We start from the raw sequence: 22,010 nt of genomic DNA, 5'->3' as shown, positions 1-22,010 counted from the left end.
AAAAAGAAAAAAACTAGGAACTAGGTGGTTTTTTACTGTCAAATGCTGCTAACCTCCCCTTGAAGTGAGTGTAAGAAGTTATCTCAGTGGTTAACATTTCACATGTGTTTTGACTTCATGAAACAAAAATTTAAAATATTATTTCCCCACTGCTGTAGTTATCCCATTGTTCTTGCTCTCACAATTTATTTCAATTGCAGACTTCTGTTTCCATTAATATAGCTATCTATGTGTCTGGGAGTAAAATACAAATGTTTTAACATGAACTGCAAGCACCTCACCACTTAGAAGTTTTATTTTGAACAGTAGTGTGTCTGGACCAATGTATTCTTAACTGTTAAAAAGACCTATGTATTCTTTAGTATATAGTGCAAAAGTATAATATGCTCATGAGGGAAATCATCTTAGTTGGATTAAAATCTGTCTATAACATGGAAAAATACCAATTATTTGAAATGTCATCGACTAAACTCCATGCAAAGTCTGCGTCTTGCAATACTTATGACTTTTCTGTAGATATTGTACATAAAAGGCTAGATACTGTGTGATATTTTATAAACTGTAACTTTCTTTTCAGAAAAAAATTGCATTAAAGTATTATTTGCACTAATCGATGTGGATAAAACTGCATGAAGGGATGAGAAGAGAGTGCAGTAACTTCCTAGGCAGTTTGGTGAATAATGTACGGCAACCTAATCACAAAAAAATACTGCTTTAGACAGTCTTAATTCCCTTCATCAATAAGAAAATGCAGTAGCTACTCATAAGTGTTTGGTTTAATACAGATAGAGAAAGTAAGCAGTTGCGTTCATCATAGCATATCTTAGAGAAGTGATGGTTTCTTATTTTCCCCAGGAGTCACAGCTGAAAGCTCTGAAGGAGACTGTGGAGCTTTACCTGTCTTCTGTTCTGCACAATCAGCCTCCCATAATTAATCTAATCTCTTCAAATGCAGCTGAGAAGCTGACTTCCTCAAATACAAAGGGCTCCAAAGTTCCATTTCAAGTGACAAGCACCAAGGTATGATTTCTCTCCAGGGTGGGGGTTTTTTGTAACATCTTTGAAAGTTTGTCCTATAAGAGCATCAGACTGAAACTAAGGAAATTTCAAATTCCTTGCAAGATTAGGAAAAGTTTTGAGGATAATTTTAAGACTGGTTCTGATGTCAAATTGTTTTTTAGTTAGGAAGCACCTGTATTTTACTGAGTAACAAAATTATATCACTTGGTAAATGGATCATGTCTGCACAACAAATCTACAATGAAGACGGATTTGCATTTAAAGTAAATGAGTGTGCTAATTCGTTGGATTATTTACCTGTCAGGCACTGGTAGTGAGTTTGTGGTAATACACCACTAAACAGTAATATGGGGTTTGTTTATCATAATTTCTTTCAGCGGGAAAATAAAATTATGTAAAAAACATAAAATAATCTGGGACACCTGAATCAAAATTGCCAAAACAGATCAATGAACTTGACCATAGGCCATAGGGAAAACTCCAGTTTTGCAAGATGAGAAGGGCAGTTTCAAAGAAAACATGAGGGAAAAAAAAGAGATGAAAAGTATTTTGAGTCAATAAATTCAAACATTACTGTACAGTCAAGATTTGCAGTGATTAACAACTGTCCTAGTAAATTTCATCTCCAGTGTTGCATTTTGCTTCTGAATTCAACTGATTCAATAGATAGAAGAAATCTGTAATTTCAGTGAAAAGGAAGTTTTACAGAAGAACGACTGAAGGACACTTCAATGTCCTGCTTTCATACCAAAACTGAAATAAAAAGAGGAATTGCTAACTCATAGCCAGTTTGTAATTTGTGAATGGCAGCTGTTGATATTCACTGTTAGTGCACAGGCTGAAGCCAAAAATTCTTTCTATATGTAATTAAAATACAATTGTGGAAAACAGAATATAATTATAAAACTGGTTGTCACATCGCTACTCTTAAAATTATGATTGGCTGTTCCTTAATAACTGTTTTACAGGAAGAAACCGTCATTCCCAAAAATTATTACCTCTGGAAAAAAAGCACTGCATTAAGTAGTAGCAGCACAAAAGTATGGTAGTGTTCATTTAGATTAAGCTCACTGGATCTATGTTCTACAGGACAGTAGACTTTTCTTTCACAGGTCATGCAAACTGAGCAGAACTCTGGTATTTCAGGAGCATATTGTTCCTAATTAATGTGTCTGTAGAATTATCTTGCTCTTACTGTCCTTTTCTTCAGGTTGGAAGTGTTCATGCCTCTGTCATGAGAGCAGAGAAGTACTGAAAAATAAGGGCCAGCTAGACATTATGTCTGTGATTAAGACTGGTCTAGGGTCAGAGCCTTTGGAGAATTTGAGGTCTCTGTGATGTTACAGATAGGGACATGAGAATACAGCAGAGATAATAGAATTAGGTTTTTGATATTTGACTGAAATACAGAGTACTCATCTTTCTTTTTTTTTTTTTTCAATGTTCATAATAGATTCTGTGTTTAATGTACAGTAATTTCACGAATACAAGCCGCACCAATTTGACTAAGATTTTGCTCCTAAACCGGAAATGCGGCTAATAATCAGGAGCGGCTAATACAACCTCAGAAGTGCCTGCCAGAGTGCTGAGCCGAGCAGCTGCAAAGTCGGCATTTTGCGATTGCTACAAATCGCTACTTTGTTGCACCGCGGGTGGAGCCTGGCTCCCTGTAGGCAGCACGGGGGGCGGGGAGAGAGGCGGGAGAGCTCTCTTTCCTCCTCTGCCACAGCCCAGGGGAGAGACGGGGGGGGGCCCGGCACCGCCATTGCCGCGGCCCGGGGAGGAGAGGGGGGACCCGGGCCGCCCCTACCGCGGCCGGGGGAGGAGAGGGGGGACCCGGACCGCCCCTACTGCGGCCCAGGGAGGGGGGGGGGGAAGCCCGCGCCGCCGTTGCTGCGGCCCGGGGAGGGGGGGGGAAGCCGGCGCCGCCATTGCTGCGGCCCAGGGAGGGGGGGGGAAGCCGGCGCCGCCATTGCTGCGGCCTGGGGAGGGGGGGGGAAGCGTGCGCCGCCATTGCTGCGGCCCGGGGAGGGGGGGGAAGCGCGCGCCGCCATTGCTGCGGCTCGGGGAGCCGACAGGAGCCCCGCGTAGCCATTGCCGTGGCTCGGGGAGCCGACGGGGTGCTTTGTCCCCGCCCGCCGCCGCCGCGGCAGGAGCGGGGAAACTCCGTCCCTGCCCGCCGCCGCTGCCCCTGGGCTCGGTCACCCCGGGTCGGCGCTGCCCTGCGGCGGCAGGCAGGGACGGAGCTTCCCCTGCTCCTACGGCAGCGGCGGCGGGCGGGGACGGAGCTTTCTCGCGCCCGTGGCGCCGGCGGCGGGCAGGGACAGAGTTTCCCCGCTCCTGCCGCGGCGGCGGCGGGCGGGGACAAAGCACCCCGTCGGCTCCCCGAGCCGCGGCAATGGCTGCGCGCGGCTCCCGTCGGCTCCCCGGGCCACAGCAATGGCTTGTGTGGGGCTCCTGTCGGCTCCCTGGGCCGCAGCAATGGCGGCGCGCACTTCCCCCCCCCTCCCTGAGCCGCAGCAATGGCGGCGCAGGCTTCCCCCCCCCTCCCCGGGCCGCAGCAATGGCGGCGCGCGCTTCCCCCCCCCTCCCCGAGCCGCAGCAATGGCGGCGCGGGCTTCCCCCCCCCTCCCTGGGCCGCGGTAGGGGCGGCCCGGGTCCCCCCTCTCCTCCCCGGGCCACGGCAATGGCTGCGCAGGTCCCCCCTCTCCTCCCCGGGCCGCTGCAATGGCGGCGCCGGGCCCCCCCCCGTCTCTCCCCTGGGCTGTGGCAGAGGAGGAAAGAGAGCTCTCCCGCCTCTCTCCCCGCCCCCCGTGCTGCCTACAGGGAGCCAGGCTCCACCCACGGTGCAACAAAGTAGCGATTTGTAACAATCGCAAAATGCCGACTTTGCAGCTGCTCGGCTCAGCACTCTGGCAGGCACTTCTGAGGTTGTATTAGCCGCTCCTGATTATTAGCCGCATTTCCGGTTTAGGAGCAAAATCTTAGTCAAATTGGTGCGGCTTGTATTCGTGAAATTACTGTACTTCATCCCATTGGGAGATGCTCCAGCCGGGGGGAAGAGCCAAACCTTTTTTACCAAGATAAAAAGTGAGATTTTAGGACACTAAGCTAGTCTTCTTTCCATCTGCACTCCAGAGGAAAACCAGACTTCTCCACATCCTCACTGGACCCTTGGAAGGAAATTGCAACCTTCTACAGGACCACTGCTTCAACTGAATCACATCTGTCACTGCAGGGGCACTGTAGCCACCATTTAATGGGACTGCTACCAACACCCTGCCTGACGAGGTGTCAGGTTGTACTCTGACTTTGTCAGGGTTTAGGGTTTGTTCCTTTGTAGTACTGTATTTCTATTTTAATTTTCTTAATAAAGAACTGCTATTCCTAATTCCCGTATCTTTGCCTGAGAGCTGCTTGATTTCAAAATTCTAATAATTTGGAGGGAGGGGGTTTACATTCTCCATTTCAAAGAGAAGTTCCTGCCTTTCTCAGCAGACACCTGTCCTCCAAACTAGGACAGCTGTAAAATGCAGCACGGGCAGCAGAATGAAACAATGTTCTATTCCTATTTTTTGCACTAATCAATCGATCCTGCATTTTGCCATGCAGTGCTTCTGTTTTCTTATTTATTGAATCAGGGCACTGTTTACTGCAAAACACAGTAGGTGAGCTCTTTCAAGCATGCTGATTCTTATCAGATCCACACTTTTTCATTGTTCCAAATAAGTTTCGATGTATGATTTGGCAAGGAAGAACTAAAAACCAGGAGACAAGATGGAGACAACGTTGCATGAAGGTCTGCTGTTGTTAGTGACATACAGACACGTTATCAAAACATACCATATTCCTTTGTTTTTACTTATAATTTATTTCTAATGCCTCTTTCTTTTTCTCCCTTTTTAAAAAATATTGCTTTGGATCCCCTTTTCCTTATACTCTTTCTGAACACCATGTTGTCTTTATTATCTGGAATTGTGGAAGGTTGATTTGGGGGTGGGATTTTGCTTCATTTTGTTTATTTTAATGAGTAGCACTATCTAGGTGATGTATTTTCAGCTACCACAAGGCTCTGATTTGCACAGGTCAGTCACACAGGGCTCTATATTTGTCTTTGTAATTCTTCAGCTATTTCAACTGTCAAATTGTTTATGAATGTGGGTTGGTGTTTGCAGGTGGCAGTATAAGAAGGTAGAAAGCATAATATCCAGAACAGTGGGAGTGTTCTGGAGGTACTGGGAGTAGCTGTAGGGGATTCTGCAGTCTTGTGGCATACTCAGGACTACAGTATTATATATACCATGTACTATATATTATAAGGTGTATTGGGGAAAAATATTTCCAGATCATTTTTTATACTTAGAAAGATTTCCTGAATAAGAAATTTTGTGTAATATATTGCCAGACAGTAATAGAAGACCCTGAAAATCATGGTGAAGTTTATATTCAGAAATAAGTCTTGAAGGATACTTTTGTTACTGCCAGGCAGAAAAACATAGTAGAACTATCCTAACTTTAAAAACATATTATAAAAATATTGATATCTCAGTGCTTTTATATCAGATCTGTAGCAAAGATAATATTTCACAGAATTGAAGCATTAAATAATTACAAGGCATCATAAGTAGATACCGCTTTTGCTACATGCAAAACCAGTTATTTCTCAAGTTGCCCCAGTTTTTTTACTTTACTAAGAAAAGTAACAAATTAAAACTTTTAAATTTAAATAGAAGGGTTTAATGATACGCATGCCAAAGGTTTATTACAAAGTCCTTTGAAATAACAAGAATTCAAGAAGGTCTTGTTATGTTGTGTGGCCAATCCAGTCATATTTCTAGGTGAGCTACATAGAGCACTCAGTAATAAATGTAATTCTTTCCTTGGCCATTTAGAGGTTATTCCACTTTTCCTTTTATCTAGGTATTATAGGCTCAAGTATATTTGCTGCAATAAAGTGCCTTGAAAACAATTAAGGAATGATACTTCCATGCTCTTAAATATATCCAACAGCATATGCATGCCTACATGATATAAATAAAGGTTTTAGGACCCAGTTCTCTTGAGATATATATGCAAAGGATGTCCATGGACCTCAGCAACACACTATCAGATTAATTATAAAAATTACTGTGGCATAACTTTATGATAAGAAAGTAACTCAACTGTCGTGCCATGAGATCTGAACTCAGGACTCCAATCCTGTAATTCTACACAAACATTTTCCTTAAAGCATGTGCCAGGATGGAAAATTAATGTCAGAACAGAAATGTAATAGAAAAGCGCTACATTTGGGGATTAAATAAATAGAGGTAAGGAAAGTCTTACAGGAAGCCCTTCTTTTTTTGTAAAGGCAGTGAGCCTTCTCAATTTCCACTGAAATTGCTGTGGTTGTGCTTAGGACTTTTCAGGACCAAACCTCTAAATGTATTATCACCAGCTTTCCCACAGCAGTAAGCTCTCCTCCAAATCCATAACATGTATCCAAATCACGCATTGCTACATTCTGAGAAGCAGAACTGACTTTCAGCAAATACTTCTATCCTTAGCCCAGCAGATTTCAAAGAAAGTGAATTTGAGTAGCAATAGAGCATTTCTCTCACCTATTAAAGTCAGAAGACTCCTGATGTAATGTAGTAGCATCTACCTACAGAGCAGTAGAGATCTAATAGGACTTGTTAAATTTTCCAACTGGGTTATATGAAGTGTAATTTAGTTGTGGTTTTTTAAGGCACAAACTTTTCTATCTTAGTATACACTCAAAATATAGATGCTTTTCAAGAGATACTTTTCTCTTCTTTAAATATCAGCCAAATGATTGAAGTGAGACAGAAGCTGTAGACAGCTGTGAGAACACCTACCTGGTTATAGATGATGACAGAAAGCAAATATTTCACCACTTTCACTGATTGCTCTTATGCAATAGAGTGTTGCTTATGGTAAGACTGAAATCTTTTATTGCCTTTTACTGACAAGATATAATTGCCATTTCCATGGGCTCATTTTACAAATGCATTCTTGCATATGTAGAAATTTTAATCTAGTATTCATGTTAGCATATTTTGATTGAATTTACTACATAAAGAACAATTTAAGCTATTTTTAGAAAGCAAAACCTGTTTAGGTTTCAGCAGAATGATAAGCCAAGTGTGCTTTAAATTTACTTTGCAATTATGTCTTCTACAAAAATAGAGCAGGTAAACAATAGCCTAATTACTACAGGTAATAAATGAGAAATTAGGAAGACACATGAAGCTGAATATGTCATATTTTTCATTGTGTTACCATAAAATTATGGAGCACAGGTGCTCTTAAAAAAGGTATTTGGGAAATTTTAATGTTCAGTGATCCACAAAGATGAATAGCTGGATTTTGTAGTGGTGTTATGCTGCAGTGCAATTTCAAGTAATGTTGGGGTAGTATCTATAGACAAATTTCAATATTTTTTCTTGTATTACAGAGTACTTGCACGTGTGTAGCTGCAGATCTCAGTTCTGTTATCTGCAGAAAATTACAAATGTCTTTTTAATTAAGAATATTTCTGATAACTAGTCAAAAGTGTGTAGTAGTAGAATACTACCGGAATACCCTCTATGGTAGGCTGTTAATAAATTCCAGACTTTTACAGGTTAGTTCTGTTATCAGCATATGATATCAATCCACACTTTAAATTATTTATTTTCTTTGCTAGTAAGGAGGCACACTTTCAGGTATGTGTTCTCTAAGCACTATTTAGAACAACTTGGATTTTTTAATGTTGGCCATTACTGATTTAAATATAATTTGGACTGTAAATGTTTGACCTCACTAGGCTACAAAACTGTGTGACATGTGGGGTTCTGTTTAGTGAGAATTTTGCTGAACAGTTAACCTAAATAACAGACTCCAGTAATTTCAGGTTTTCATTGTCTCATATATTTCATACCAACATATGCTATGAAACAAGAAGATGGTAATATTTTGTCCACAGTTTAATATTAATTATTTATGACTTCGACAAGGTTAGTACAAGGAACTAACTCTTTTAATTTAAGTAATTTTACCTCTTTCTCTTGTGTAATCTTACAAGAACTTTGATTTGTTTCCTTTTGTTTATTCTTCTGTAAGCATGTGACTTAGATATTCTCTCTTTTTTTTTTCAGCTTAGTAGAAGTAAATTTATCATTCTGACTCTGTTGAAAACTGAGATACAATGAATCTTCACAGAGCTGCTTTTATTGATCCAGAAAAAATGGTTGTATACATTTTTAAAAGGGCTTTCACACCCTCAGCTGCATGAAAATACAAATAAGAAACTGCAGTTGCTCCAAGGAAGCGAGGCAACTGAAAGTGTTGGTTTAAGGTTCTATTAGAAAACTGAAATGATCTCAAATATGTAATGCTTTCAAAATAAGCTGTATTAGAAAAAAACAGCAGAATTCAGTACACAATAACAAACACGTGGAATTTCTTTGTATGTGCAACTAGGCATTTTTAGAACTGCAATTCCTCTCCTGTGGGTCCTTTCTCCTTTACCAGTCCCTTACTATCCTGGAGGTCTTTGGGTGTCTTTTGGGTGTACTGGCTGCCTGAAAAGAATTAATAGACTTCCACTCCATACTGTAAATGCAAATACATTCTGTATATTACTAGTGGAAGGTGACCTATTGCTATTTTTATTTTCTGTTTCTGTGGTACTTTTTTATCTTTGAACACTTTTGTGAGTTTGCTGCATGTCATGCTGGACTACCCTGGAAAGGATGCTTTGCTCTGGTCTCTGACAGAGACTATCATCCTCCAGCTCACTGTAGTTCAGGGATAGTTCATCCTTTCTATGTGTACTAGCTCTCATATAGAAAGGATGTTCAGTTAGAGATAAGATCCTCTGGTTTGAGGTGGTTAGGAACTGGTTTATTTCCCCAAGGAGACTTGAAGTAGAAGACTTATTAAGTAGGAAATACTAAAAATAGTGTTTGAAAATTTCAGTATCTTCCCTAGCTCTTGGTAAACAAAACTTCTAAATTTTTTTTTTCTTTTAGAATATATTTTTTCCCCCCAAGAGATAAAGGACACAAGAAGATTTATAAAGCAAAAATTTAAATGAATAATGTATATAATGTCCAACATAACATACTGCTATGAGGCAGTTGCATTTATGAGGGAAAATTCTGCACTTGTAGATGAAAAGAATGATACATTGACGTCTAGCTATGTCATCTATCATCCCACATGATCTATTTGAGAGCAAAGTCCTTTCACTTTGATGGATGTTCAGCTATTTGAGATCATTGTGGATGTTCATCTTGGAGAAACTCCTTTATAACCTATACAAACGTCTGTAAAATGAAGAAAATTAAATGTGATCTTTTAGTATCCATGCTGAATATATCTTAACAATTTCCACTTCTAATCGAAGTGGGGTTCTAGATTATTTGTAAAACTTAGAGCTTTGCTCAATGCTGAGTGTTGGCATAAAATAAGCAGCTATTTTCCACATTAGAGATAGTTGAATATAGTGCAAATTGGAAAAAAAAAAAGGAAATAACTATAACAAACATGTTTGCTTTAGAAACGCTATGCAGAAGTTTAAAGATCTGGTACATTATAGGATTTACAATCCTTTAAAATAAATTGTCCTATAAAATTATATCTCTGTAGATGTGCAGCAAATAGATAAATAAAGTATGTCACTCCCACTCACTATTGAATAACAATGCAGTAAAGCTAGTTATCTCTACTGTAAAACATGACAAAATATGTCTATACATATCCAGTGACCACCACTTGTAGAAAGATGTAGTTTTATTACTGTTTTTTTGTATTGACTTCTTATTTATTTTTGCATGTGAGTTGCTGTGCAAGATTTTTAAATCAGGATATAAACAAAACAAATACAGATATATATACACATATTTATTAATTGCATATTTGTCTATGAATTCGGTTGTGGCAAGATATAATAGATACTCAATTACTTTACAATGTCTCTAATTTGGAATAAGGTGTTCTTTAAGGTCCCATCCAACCCAAGCCAGTCTAGGATTCTATGAAAATTGTAGGGCTAGGAGGATAACTCAAAAGTCTATTATACACTTCAAAATTACGTGAACTTTTGTAACTGTAAATGATGCTACTCAAAAAAGAATAGTGAAGGAAAAGGTTATAGGTTTAGCACCTTTTCCTGGGCCAAATTAATATATGAGGCATTAACATTGCAGCTGGCCTGTTGTGCGTGTGTATGTGCATTGTACAGACACGGTGTCCAGGAGCAGTCAGAACTGACTTGAATGCTGATATTTTAGCTCTTAATCTATGTACCTTGTTGAGAAAAGCTCAGAGAACTTCATCTACTTACTGTGTACAAAACTGCTCGGTTTTCTATAGTAAGTGATACAAATCATTGAGTAACTTGTGACCTCCTAGACATGACAAAAGCCACTTCCATCTCAAAAGAATAAGACATGTCCCAGGGGAATACAAAACTGAGTGCACTGAGAGGGGGGATGACCGCTGCCTAAACTATTCCCTATTTGTAGCCTCTTGGCAGACCATCTGGTTATTAATCTTGGTGGAGGTTGGTAAAGAGAAGCAGCCCCAGTCCAGGGGGATGTCTCAGACTGGCCTCACTCAACATGCCAAACAGACGTCACAAAGTGCAGACAGGCGCAGCTGACACACTAAACACAGGCTGGTAAGTCTTTGTGTAAGTAGCTTTTGAGTGTTTGTAGTTTGGGTCCATGAAACCCTGAGTAGCCAAAAATGTGCTTCTGGACAAACTCCATGATGTCAGTATTTGAAGTTCATCAAGACATTGTATATCATTAGGGGAAAGCCATCACGGCTATTATAGAACTGGGGTTTTTTTGTCCTTGTATATCATGAAGTTGCACTCTGCCACAAACTGCTTAATTTGTTTGCTTACATTGAAAATGCTGTGCAATCCTTCTGTTAGATCAGTATGAGTGCCCATAATATTTTTTTTTAATGTGGAAATTGATCATCACTGGTAAACTTTAGTGTAGAAAAGATTAATTTGTGACAGTCTAAGTAATGGAAAAAAATTGCATTTCTGTAACCCATATTGGTGTTGGCAGGTTGCCTGACAGGTTCTGTTCCTAGCACTCTGGTATCTCACAGGAAAATCTGCTGACTACAGAGCAAGGGTTGTGCATGTGGGTCATGTGAGAAGAAATAGTCAGTAAGATTGTTTATAATATAGCAAATATTTCAGCTACATATCAAAGCAAAAAAAACTTTTGAAAGATGGTTGACCTAATTTTGCAGTTTTATTTAGTAGTGAAGATGAGGGTATTATAACAGTAGTGCACCATTTCAGAAGAAAAGTTGTTTGGTATTAGAAACAAAAAATACATAAAACATAACTGAAGGAAATGTCAAAGGCATGAAGGAGAACTGGGGTCTTATTTTTTCCACTGCAAACTTTGGAAGAAAACTCAAAGAAATAAGGAGTTTGGTTTGCTTCTCTTCAAGTATTCTGCAAGTTTTGCTGCAAGCAAAGCACTCATCAGTGGAGTCTAGTTTCCTCTGCAAGCACATACCTTCAATGCATTTTAAGCTATTGTTTCAGGGATCCCAAATGCAAAGCTTGGGTTTTAGTTAAACTTGAAAGGTTTCACCAGGAAGATGCTTCTAAATTATTTAAAAGACAAACACAAGATAGAAGATTTCATGTTCCTTGAAAGAATATTTGCATTTCAAATCTTGTATTGAAAAGATTTGAGGACAGTTTAGAAAGCTTTAAGTACATAAATCAGGAAGGAATTCACAATCTTTAGCCAAACAATTTCAGTCTGGAATACTTGTTGTCATTTTTTATTACATAAGATGTCAGTCTAGTAAATAGGCCCCACTCTGATAAGTAATAGCATATTCATTTTTATATGAGAATTTATTTTTGACAATAAAACTTCCTGTTTGCAAAGTCCTCAAACATCAGCAAGTATATAAGCCTCTATTTTAAATTTTTTTTTTTTAATGTGAAATGTCAGTGTTGGTCCTAAAATTTTGTAGAATAAAACTGCCTGAATAGATGCAGTTTGCCCTCCGGTGTTTTGGCTAGAACTCAGATTTAAAGGACTGTGTTGATTTTGCACGGTTGGGTTTTTGATAGCGGCATGGGAGGAAGAGGGGGGAGGAGGGGACGGAAGTCAGGGGGAGCTTCTGTGAGGAGCTGCTGGAAGGTTCCACCAAATCCGACAGAGCCAATCTCTGCTGGCTCTGAAGACGCACATGCTGCCGGCGCAATTTAGAGAGATTGGTAACACCTCCGATGACGACAAATTTAAGAAGATCCAAACAGTGCAGGGGCAGTTTTTCCCATGGGTGGCTCAGCGCTACTGCTAGGAGACATCCCGGGTGCAGCGTGCAGTGATGCACCACGGCCACCACCATCTCGGCACGGCGTGCAGCGAACCTTGCCCATCTGGCAGCACCCAGCCAGCCATGCCACGGGCAGAAGGGCAGCGGTGGCAGCGGCGGCTTCTCCTTCATGGCTGCCTGCATGAGGGAAGAGAGGCGTTCAAGGGTGCCAGCCCTGCAGTGGCCGCCATTGCCCGCGCGGTGGCAGCGGGGCCACACGGCTGACAGTGAAAACACAGCGAGCAGCTCCTCAGCACGGAACCTGGACGAAATCAACCTCTCGGCGCTGCGGGATCCTACAGCAATCTGAATTAGTGGGACTTGTAGGCAATGGTACCTACAAGCACCACTCTTTCTTCTAGTGAGAGGAGGAAGTGAGGACATGTGAGGGAAAACACCTTGGCGGCTCCACGGTCAGTGGAAAACAAGGGGAGGAGGTGCTCCGAGCGTCAGAGCCAAGATTCCTCTGCAAGCCATAGTGAGGACTGTGGTGAAACAAACTGGCCCTTAAGATGTATGAGGTTCACAGGGAATGCAGAGATCCACTTGCAGTCCATGGGAAAAGTGCTCACGGTGGAGCAGAAGGATACCAGAGAAGACTGTGATCCAGTGGGAAACCGGAATAAAGAGAGAGCGCCACTGCTTCCAGAGGTAGAGAGGGCACTTGCTTCCAAGCTAGAGCAGCCTATCCTTAGAAGACTGCACTCCGTGGACGAGCAGCCCATGCTGCAATAGTTTTGGGAAGACTGTTTGCTCGTGGAAAGGGACACCATGACACAGCAGAGAGAAGACTCCTCTCTCCAAGTGAACAGAAGATCTCAAGGGACGAGCTGACCAAAACCCCCAGGCCACCTCCCTGCGCTGTCGTTGGGAAGGAGGGAGGGGCTGGGGAGGGGGGAAGGGTGTTTTAAAGGTTTATTTTACTTTTCGTTATCCTCCTCTGACTCTCTTAATAATAAATTTACTTTATACCTTTAAATGTGAACGTGTTTTGCCCTTAGAGTGTTTTCCTTCCAGTCCTTATCTCAGGTCATGAGCCCTTCATAAATTTTTTTTTTTTCCCTTTCCTCTGACTAGCTCTAGCAGGAGAGGAGTTTGGTAAGTGAATTACAGTAATTTCATGATTACAAGCCGCACCATTTTGACTAAATTTTTGCTCCCACCCCGGAAATTCGGCTTATACTCAGGGGCGGCTAATATGTGAATAATTTTCTGACATTTCCAACCCCGGAAGTGCAGCTGAGGTGCTACCAGTAAAACCCGGGTTTACGCGATTGTTAGAAATTGGTTACTCTGTTGCGCAGTGGGTGGAGCCAGGCTCCCTACTGGCAGTGCGGGAGGCGGAGGGAGGCAGGGGAGCTCCCTCCTTCAGGCAGCGCAGCCTGGGGGAGGCAGGGGCTCTGTGCTGCCATCCCTGTGGCTCGAGAGGGAGGCAGGGGGCTCCCTCCTGATGGCCCTGCGGCTCGGGGGGAGGCAGAGGGCTCCCGTCCCCATCTGCCGCCGCCGCGGGAGCGAGGGGGCTCCTTCCCCTCCTGCCGCCGCCGCCATGGATGCCAGCGGGCTTCCGTCCCTGCCTGCCGCCGCAGGAGCAGGGGGGCTCCTTCCCCTCCTGCCGCCACCACCCTGGGCGTGGGGGGCTCCTTCCCCTCCTACTACTGCTACCGCAGGTGCCGGCGGGCTCCGTGCCACCCTGCCACTGTGGGGCAGCGCTGGGCCAGGGTGAGCTAGCCCAGAGGCGGCAGCCAGCCCCGAGCGGCCCTGCCGAGCGGCAGCGCCAAGCTGGGCCATCCGACCCCGTCGGCAGCCCCAAGCGGGCTGAGCCCTCATAGCCGGAGCCGAACCAGTAAACCCCCCCCCCAATCCCGCGATTCTGTTACTAATTGGGAACTTTGTTGCACGCGGGTCCTCACTGCAAACGACAGAGCAACTTATAATTGGGTGCGACTTGTGTATGAACAAAGAACGAAATGTTGCCGACACCCGGAAATGCGACTTATGGTCAGTGCGACTTGTAATCGTGAAATTACTATACTTTTGTGGGTACCTGGTCTTTGGCTAGTATCAAACCACAACAGGGATCCAGCCAGGGTCTTGCCCTCTGTTCTGCTTTCCTCCTTTAGCCTTTGTGAGAAGTGTGATGGTGTTTTAAACTTGAACTTAAGACATGCAGATCAGTGTCACCTTAGGACAACAGTATGAAAAAAAACTGGGGATCATGGTTGTGTGATAGCTGAAGGGATGCAATGTCCATCAGTTAGAAAACAGGGAATGAAGCAGCCCCATTCACGGCTCCCAGGTTTGGCTGGTGTCTGAGCAGTGAAGCTCTGGTAAGTAGTTTTAAAAATTTTTTTATAGAATCTGATCCTACTGGCTAAGGCAATCATATAGCAATTGCAAAACTTCATAAAATCTTTTGTTTTGGGAGAGAAAAAAGAAGAGTTCTAGATGTAATAATGGACTTCATTCTTTTGAAATTTCCTAGAAATAGGAAATGCTGTAAACATCTGAAAATGTGACACTTGGAAAATACTTTCTTGATGACAACTTACTGAAAATCTCACACTTCCCCTTGTTCTGTAGAAATGAGTACAACATGCTGAGAAATTGTGCATCATTTGCTAAGGTACATTCTTAAGCAAGAATCAAATTCTGAAATAAGCACTATGCACAGGCATTTATTCTCCTCAGTTAGTAAAGCATAAAGCTGTCTGGTTTTGCTGGCATCCCATGGGATTTCACTGTGTCAGGTAGTCAAGAAATCAAGTGAATATATGTTTTATCATTTATTGAACATGTGCTTCATTTATTCAATGGGGAAAAATTTAGATTTGAAAAACTGTAATTTCTTTCAGTCTGAACAGACGAGTCACTCAATACAGATATTAAATGGCATTTATTATTTAACCAAACAATTATTTATATTGATGCTTTAAACTTGTTTATGTCCACATTGCTTCCTCCAGTAGTCTGTTGCTCTGTAAAACTAACAAATCCTCATCAGAGAGCTGTTAACCATAGACTATTTGAACTATTTGAACTATTTTATTTCAACTTTGAATTGAGCTATTTTTCATGGTTCAAGTTAAATTGTAAATAGAGACCTGCTTTTTCGTTTCTCCTGTTCTCCATCATTTCTGAAAACTTTGTATTCACTAGTAATTCAATGCAGTTTAAGTGACATAAGAAAGGTTTCAAAACTGGTGTCTGAAGTTTTAGTTTTCCTTTACAGAAAAGTTATTTTGCTTTGTTACCTGTCACCACCCCTATGAAGACTTTCAATATGTCTTGCAGACAATTTGGTGCTTTCAGGACAGTTTCAGTACAAGATCTTCCTTTTCTTGTCCTTCTGAATCTTAAAAGTTTCAGGAACTGCAGAAATTGATGCTTAAAACAAGCAACAATTCAATGGAAGGAAATTCACTGCTTATAAAGCAATAACAGAGTGCCTTCCCAGTACAGCAGTCTGTTTTGCATGTAAGGAGTGAAAAGCATGAAAACATGTTTTGCCAGCTTGCAGCTTGGGAGATCCCGGCAGAGAAGAGAGGCTGTGGACAGCTGAAGTAAACTAAAGCAGTTCATAAACATGTCAGCTCACTGCCTCAGTCTTTCCCAGAATCCACAAGAGTCACAGGAATAGGAGTTCTGAAAATGCTTTTTTCCCCTCCTTTGGCATTTAGATAGAATATATTGATTATGTATATGGAGGCAATAATTTACAAAGGAGTGTTCTAATGAGAATGTATATTAAGACATTCCCTGTATAAAATGTGCTGAAAAGGCAGTATATAAAGTAGTTAACAGTTGCAGTATATGACCTCTTGGTTTTTCATTGTTATCCTCAATTTTCACATGTGATTTATTTGATATTTTATCACAATTATGTGAATATTTATAAATTATTACTTTATATTTTTATCTTTCAGGTCTGGCAAAATGTCTCATTGGAGAAAGAGAATTTTCACATGGCCTTGAAAAAGGAAGAAAATCAGAGCACCCAGAAGTGTGATTCTCAAGATGTAAGATTAGCTCACCTGAAAAACAAGGCCTAATCTAGGCTGTATGAAAACATGAATGTTTTAGGTGACTCACAATGGGACTTTTCTTATTCAAGATGGTAGCTATATTTTATAAGCAAGCTATGTTCTGTATTGAAGTGCTGAGGAGAAAATGCTCTTTGCTGTCAATCTGTGCATATATATTATCCGAGCTCCTTTTAAAGACTGCTGAATAGAACTGGTAGAGCTGTTGCAGGAAGAGAAGTGGTAGAAAGTGTATAATTTCATGTTTAACCACTTCAAGAATTCGTTTGGTTGAAGTTTTGAAGTTTGGTTGAAGTGTTGCATGCATTATAGTGAGATGCAAAACCCTTGTTTACATATCTTCATATTTATTACTCATTTATTTATTTCTAATAATCAGGCACAGCCTTCACAGACGCTTCATTTAATGAAGCAAAGCCTTTGGAGAGATCTAAGACATGACAATTGAAAGGGTGAGATATCGTTCACTGCCAGTCTAGAAAAGCTGCAAAGCTGTGTTTTTCTTATAACAGCTCTGACAGAAAGCTAAATCTGTCACTTATACTGAGACAGTACACTCAGTCAAACAGCATGGTATGAGCTCTTAACAGCAATCTGAAATGTATATATTGTGGCTGTAGTTATAAAGATACAAACAGAACAGGAGAAAAACCAGAAAAAATTAGTGAGACAAATTTTGTTGAGAGTCTGCTCTGGCTGTTGAGGATTTTCTGATCAATAGTTCAAAAGTAATAGTGTTGCTCTGAGTAATTTGCAGGGAAATACAAATATCGAAAATTCAATATATATAGAATATATTGTTACAATGTGAGATAAAACAAAATCCTGTGGAGGTAACTGGGTAGCTTGCTGTTAGTGATCATGGCAGTGTGAAGAAAATTCTGGAAAGAAAATCTTAGATAATTCAGCATGCAATAAATAATTTTTTAAAATTACACAGTATCCATTTTTTACAAAGATGTTACAAGTTCATTCAGTTATAAGTTACCTCCCTTCTGCCACGTCCTCTACAGAACAAGGAGGAATTGCATATCCTTAAGAGTGCATACTTTGCTGTTGCACATTTCTTAATGTCTAAAGGTAAAGGAAACTTCATTTGTTAATAAAAATTGAAGGAGGAGAAGAAAAACATGTAAAATGATGAAGTTGGAGTGAACTCTGTTTAGATTATGACCAGAGGTTAGTTATTCCTTGGAAAAGTTATGGAAGGTTTGATGAAATGTAGAATGCTTTCAGTAGAGACTGAAGTAATTTAAGTTAAATATTTGTGTAAGGAAGTTTAAACAGCTCTCAAGAAAGTATTTAATTTCTGTATCAAGTACTACAATGAAAGACATCTAAAAGATTCACTTTTCCATAAAATCATGGTTTTACTTATTTAGATTAGCCAGTGGTTGTTTTTTTGTGCTTCTAGCAACTAGTATTTTTAGCTGATTGTCAGTCAGCAACTGTTTAGTCAGTCAGCAGACACACACACTGTCCCTCTGAACGTAGGCTAACTTGGACATAACAATAGTGCAGGGGATGACATTGGAGTAGCAACCTCTTCTTCTTCATCATCATCATCATCATCATCATCATCATCATCATCATCATCATCATTATCATCATCATCTCACATTAACATAGACAGAAAGAGAGACGCAAAGAAGAATTTGAATTATTAGCTTTGAGAACTGAACTAAAAATGTCTCTTTCCACAACTGGCCTTCATATATTGACATCGGAGATACCAGCTTAAGTTCTGAATGAACTGGAAGGAATTTATTTTCCTGAATTATCATATTACTTCAGTAATACAAAGCTGCAATTTACACCTGTGAACACTATCACTTGGAGAAAATTCAACACTTCGGAAGAGTTTTTATTGTATTTTTATCATTACTTAGTTGTGTGTAATTTTTTCTGAAGTTTTTACAGCAACTCAACTCCCAATGAAGGAAGATTAAGAACAAATGACAGGTTGTAATGCAGCATTTTTAAAGAAAAATTAGTGAAGATGTACTTAAAACTCTAGAAATCTAGTTGCTTAGAAATCTAATATTTCAGCAATCCTTTCTCAGAACTTTACAAAGATCCTTTTATTGTGTCTCTGATAAATAAAATGTGATTTATATTTTGTAAGTATTAGGGTAGTGAAAACTAACTAAAGAAGAACATGCAATCTTACAGATCTTAAGGCAAAAAATAAAGCAAAATGGTTCATTGCTGGTTCCAACTGGTATTTTGAAGTCTGTATGGCTAAGCATCTCTGTCTTAAATTTGTGATCTTTCTGCAATTTTATATTCATAGGGTTTATGCCTGTTCACACTATTTAGTAGTAAATTTGGAAATTAGACACTGCTGATATTTATTGGTAACGAAATTTTACATAGGACCAGTAGTAGCCAGAAGTAGGTAGGATATCCTGTCATACATAATCTGAAATTAGTATAAAAAACCCCCAAAAATACTAACTTCAATATTCTTGCAAAAGTTTCCATTATTTAGATTATTTGTACTTTATTAGAGGCATCTTGTCAATAATACATTTTCTTAGCCTTATCCACAGATGTTGTCCTATGTCTGGCTTGTAAAAGTCTCTGCAGAAGTTCTGCAGGGCTTTTTCCCCTGTATCCTTTCCTTTTTCTGTCTTCCCAAAAGCTTTTGGGATTTTGGTTTTTATACCAGAATTTACTTTGTTCCCTTTTCATGTCAAATAATTCTTATGCATGTAACATAGCACTTAAAACTACCTATTTGGTATTGCTAAAACATCAAAGAATTTATAAAATCTGTCTTTTTTTCTCTGTTGTCATACTAGATTTTTTGTTTTGTCCTTGTAGAATCTTCTCTGGTAAGTAGAAGTGATAGTGCTTTTACTTACTGGCCTAATTTCCTGCAGTAAACAAACACTATACATTCATTAACCATTCAATGGCAAAGGGCATTGAGTATTGGAGGCAAAATTGTACATGTTTCTAAGCAACACAGCATTTTGTTTCATTTTCTTAAATCAGTTTCAGTTGCAGAACTTTGATCACATTGCACTCTCCAATTGTTTTCCAATGGGAGTAATGAGAGGATAAAAGTAACCATTGTTATAACAAAATTTCAAACTAATAAAATCATTTAAGTAAATTTGATTCTCTAAATGAGGACTAGGAAGGTCATAAGAAATTGCATCATTTGAGTGTAACCATCCCCTTAGTACACTGTGATCTAAAACAGGAGGAGGATATGAAAAACTGCAGAGGTGTCTTCTGAACGGGTATATGCACACTTCACATAATTCTTGCTTCTGTATCTTTCTTCTAAACAGTGTTTAAAGCAGCTTCCAGTACAGATCTGTAACAAATTCATGAGCAAATATGCTAAAACATGTCTTTGAATGAACTGTAAACATAAGTTGGTTAATGACAACTGAGATGACTAGTTTGTCAGCTGACCTAACCATACCATCCTTTTCTCCTGTATCTGGTTTATTTTCTTCAGAAATAACTCAGTCTTTTCTCCCCCATCACACTCTGCAAACAACTTCCATAGCTGCTTTTTGTGCCCTCTCAAGCCAAAAGGAGTAGTGGTGCAAAGGCACACTGATACTCCAATGTCTGGTCAACTAAATCTGTATGATGCATTTTAGAAGCAGCAGAATTCTTTTCTAATTGCAAAAGCTGTTATAATACCACTTATTTAAGCTTGATTTCCTGTCCACTTGTGATTTGATTATTTGACCTTCAATTGTTATGATTTTTACCATGAAGCCAGTTCCTACTTGCCGAGTTGATGCAGAAGAAAACCCTTCTAGTTACATGTTCAGCTGTTCGCAGATAAAGTTGCATTGTTTAATAGCCAATGGACATGCTGAGTACTGTCTTATTGAAAAATTTTTAAATAAAGATGCACACTTAGTTCATCCACCTGTGTCATTTATACATCCAGCTGTGAAGCTCTCCAACTTTGCAGTGTTATTTACTAGGAGAAATGAATACCGTAACTTCTCAAATTTTGTGTATATTACTGATCAAAATGCAGATTTTATAACCAGAATTTCACACACCAATACTTTGTTAATTGGACTGCATGTTAAATTGATGAAAACAATGCAGAAAATTGTTTTTGCATTTTGATAGTTCCTGCAACATCAAACTGACATTCTGTCCTTTTTAAAGTCTTGCTCCAGCCTTGATTCCTCATGGGCTACCTCTAATCTTCACCTAAAATTCTTTGGGCTACCTCTATTCCTTCACATGCAAAAGAACTGCCATTCTCGTCCCAGAGCTCAAAAGTGAAACAACACTTTTAAGGATTGGTGCTAGACAAAAGCTACCCAGACAGATGAGTGTGGCAGCATGAGTTCTCCCCTGGACTTCCCCTCATGTGATCTTGGAAGAACTGGGGATACATGAGAGCTTGAAGAGTTGCAAGAGGAGCAGACAGAGCAGGGCAAGGCCAGAAAATGTCACTAAAAAGGGGTATTGAATTTCTGATGGGGGAGGGATGAGGAAAAGTAATGGAAGGCAAAGGATGGTTTCAAGGGCAAGGCAAGGCAAGGCAAGTGTTGGTTCTGCAAGACAAGGCAACACAAGTCCTAGAAAGAGAGGGAAAGGTAATGTCAAACCTGAACAACTGAGTAAGGAAGTCAGGTGGGGGATGAGCGAGCAAGTCAATTAAAGACAGTGGAAAAAAGCCAGTGTGTGTATCTGTTTGGAGGGCTGTGTGCTGGGGATGTGCAGGGTAGGTGTATGTGTGTGCCTTGTATGCAGGGTGCCATGCCAGTGGGAGCCACCACACTGCCAAAAAGGCGTGGGAGTGAAAGGAATAAAATGAACGTGTCTTTATAAACAGACTGTGCTATTACTTAACGTATTCCTTAATTTATTGCTTAACCATATCAATCTAACAGAGAAATAACACTTAACATAATTTAACCTAAATTATATCTATAACTTCACCTATCTCCCAAATTTTCTATAGTACACGGCACAAAGGGTATGCATAGAGGCAAAAATAATCTGTGCAAGATAAGGTACTTCAGAAAGAGCTGAGCCCAGGTGATGTTCTCAAGAACGACAACTATCAAGCATATCTCACATCACACTGCAGCCTGGAAAAGAGTATGTGGGGGGGAACATACCACCCCATGAATCTCCTCACACATTCTTCATAATGTCTTCTTAGGTTCACGCAGGTTTTTCAGTGAGTATGTAAGACAACTATTTCTGTGCCTCCCTTACCTATATTCATTCACTTTTCTGTTTCCCTTGAAGTTCTTAACAAGAACTCTGGGAAGGAGACTACTGGGCAAAGGGATGTTGTGTCAATTCTTGCTTTTCTCTTCTGCAGAGTGTGTCTAGAAAGTGTGTCTGACCAAAGATGTGGGAGGTCGTTATTGTTTGTGTGACTGTTGATGACAATGACAGATATGTAAACTAGGAACAAGGTTTGCTCAATAAATGCTCCAACAGAATATGAACAACAACCTACAGATTTTGTTGCACAACATCTGCTCAAAAAAGTTGTATCTTCATATGTATACATATTCAGCATCCGGGAGGAAATAAGCATAAGATCTCGCACTTCTCCTAGAACAGTTAATCGTAACTCATTGTATT

General features: G+C 40.2%; 1 long non-coding RNA gene across 1 annotated transcript; it reads left to right on the top strand.

The window, feature by feature from the left end:
• The first annotated feature begins 861 nt into the window (after positions 1-861).
• Positions 862-16,352, top strand: LOC116997185. The gene is made up of 2 exons (XR_004418118.2): positions 862-1,020; positions 16,299-16,352. It is a non-coding gene; the product is annotated as an uncharacterized LOC116997185 (long non-coding RNA).
• The last annotated feature ends 5,658 nt before the right edge of the window (positions 16,353-22,010 follow it).

The sequence above is a fragment of the Catharus ustulatus genome, chromosome 6 (genome assembly GCF_009819885.2).
Source record: "Catharus ustulatus isolate bCatUst1 chromosome 6, bCatUst1.pri.v2, whole genome shotgun sequence".
Taxonomy (NCBI): Eukaryota; Metazoa; Chordata; class Aves; order Passeriformes; family Turdidae; genus Catharus; species Catharus ustulatus.
This window is presented reverse-complemented; position numbering and strand designations above follow the sequence as displayed.